The sequence below is a fragment of the Gadus morhua genome, chromosome 4 (genome assembly GCF_902167405.1).
Source record: "Gadus morhua chromosome 4, gadMor3.0, whole genome shotgun sequence".
In the NCBI taxonomy this organism is placed as follows: Eukaryota; Metazoa; Chordata; class Actinopteri; order Gadiformes; family Gadidae; genus Gadus; species Gadus morhua.
In genome coordinates this window covers 6,583,493-6,585,992 of record NC_044051.1, presented here as the reverse complement: position 1 = coordinate 6,585,992, position 2,500 = coordinate 6,583,493, and positions in this window count along the sequence as shown.

Here is a 2,500-nt window from a genome sequence, read left to right as displayed (position 1 = left end):
ATGTAACCCGTCTCTTAAAATACACGGTAATATCCGCAACCTTAAAGGCAGTGAGTGGGTTACGTTTAAAAACACTAATCAGGGAGACACAACCTGCTGTGACTCAACCGCATTTTCGTGGTCATTTGTCAGAGCTGTTCACACCCAGGGCCGTTGCTATAGCAACACAGGGATGGAACCAATAACCAGGGGCCTTAAGGTGAAACCACTTGAGGGAGTGAGAGAGAGAGAGAGAGAGAGAGAGAGAGAGAGAGAGAGAGAGAGAGAGAGAGAGAGAGAGAGAGTGAGAGAGAGAGAGAGAGAGAGAGAGAGAGAGAGAGAGAGAGAGAGAGAGAGAGAGAGAGAGAGAGAGAGAGAGAGAGAGAGAGAGTGAGAGAGAGAGAGAGAGAGAGAGAGAGAGAGAGAGAGAGAGAGAGAGAGAGAGAGAGAGAGAGAGAGAGAGAGAGAGAGAGAGACAGACTGTTGTCATGTGTTCCCACCCACTGTATTACAGTACTTCTGTTTGAGAATATCTTTGAACGCTCTTTATATAGTTTATTATTGATTGTTTATGGAGGAAGTCTCATTGAGCTTCGGCAGCTCTTTGGCAAGAGCCACCTGATAGCAGCACAGTCACAAACTTCACGTGAAATTAAATAAGAATCCTATCAGTGAAGCCTATCTTAACTGGAGGTGGAAATGAGCCAGCTACACCCTTGAGGTAGGACTGAATACACAATGACCGTAATAAATGCAACTGTAACGTACTATCTTCACTGAAAGGCGTCTGCATCCTCAATCCAGATAGTAGATATCTTCAGATTGTTCTGGTCGGCCTCAACAGGAGGATGGATCACAGGTTAAGTTGAACTAACTGGTAAACGTATCAATGCTTCAATTATAATTCAGGGTCACAGGGATTAATGACTTAACATTACCTCCACTCAAGATACACACCCTTGACTTGAAGCGGGCAATACCACATTGTTTAGCAAATTATGGATTTGCTTGATGACCATAAATGAAACCATAAAAATGGACATGCCATATATCTTTCTAAGGTGATTCGTAAACATTCACTGAATGGTAGTTGATTGAATGTTGATTATTTTCATGCCTGATCAGTATTATCATACCCACAGACGTGCACCCTGATCCACACTGCGTCCATGACCAGCTGGCCTCACAGAACCGAACACGTCACTCCCTACGCTGAGATCACAGTCCCACACACACGCCAATCCGTCTGTCCTGCACAGACAGCAGCCTGGAATTATCCTAAGAGATCAGACTCTCTCTCCCTGACTTTAACTCTGACTCTGAAAGGGCGGATTGACAACAAGTACCAGGACTCCCCCTGAGAGATGAGCCTCTCTCTCTCTCTCTCTCTCTCTCTCTTAGGGGACAGAGTCACATCAAGTAGAGAACCGACAGAGTCAGGGTCCAGAATCAACACCTGCCAGCCAATGACTGATCTAATGAACCAAACCCAGTTCAATATTTAACCCGCTGACAGGCTGGTGGGGGTCTTCACAGCCTCCTCTCCTGACCCCCATCATCGTGACCGCAGAGCAGCGTTGGTTCGCTCCGATTAATCGCGTTTACGGTTCAGAATGCACAACGCCACACAACAACCGCTAAACGTCAGTCCCAATGTGTGCTGTGTCATGGTGGGGGAGGGCGTGGCCACTGGCCAGTCAGACCTCAGTGTCCAGTCACCGTCACCCGGTGACCCCTCCAGGGTGAGTAGGTGACCGCTGACTCACGGCATGAAGCTCTGAGTGATCTCCAGATCAAACACGTATTTAACATCTGTGATGGAGGACGGCATGTAGATGCATCGTCTTTTAACATTATTTGCCATTTTCTAAAGCACGCGTATCTTACTACCTGGCTTGTAATGGCTAATAAACAGCATACCTGGTGTCAAATAGTGCTGTAGATCAGAGGTTCTCAAATGGGGGTATGCGTACCACTAGGGTTTCTTTGGAGTCCTGCCAGGGGTACTCAAAGAATTTTACAAAATAAAAAATTCCAACCATCGAATTTCAATTTTTTTTTTCTCCCAAAAGATTTGTATGCCAGTTCAGGGGGTACTCAGCTGAAAACATATCTTCGAAGGGGTACACTAGCAGAAAGAATTTGAGAACCACCAGTCTCGATAATACGGCGACAGGGATTCACTCTGGGTGATCTGTGAACCGTCTTCCCTGTCTGTGCGTCCCCAGACTCACGGCTTATGTTTGTCCTGGAGCAGAGTGGAACTACAGGCCGTACATCAGTCCTGTGGCGTTTACCCCCGGTCCTTCCGCCCAGCCCAGCAGGAGAGTGTTCCCAGTGTAACCCAGTGTTCCCCAGCACAGGGCAGAGCGCCACCTGGCAGGAGGCAGAAGGCCATCGAGGGCCCGTGGAAGGCGAACAGGGGCCGGGGCTCTGAGTGGAAGCAGGGAACTGTTCCGGGTGAGGAGTGCGCCCCCGCTGAAGTCTGTTTGTTTGGGCTAAACCTCGGCGGCGGGCGCCC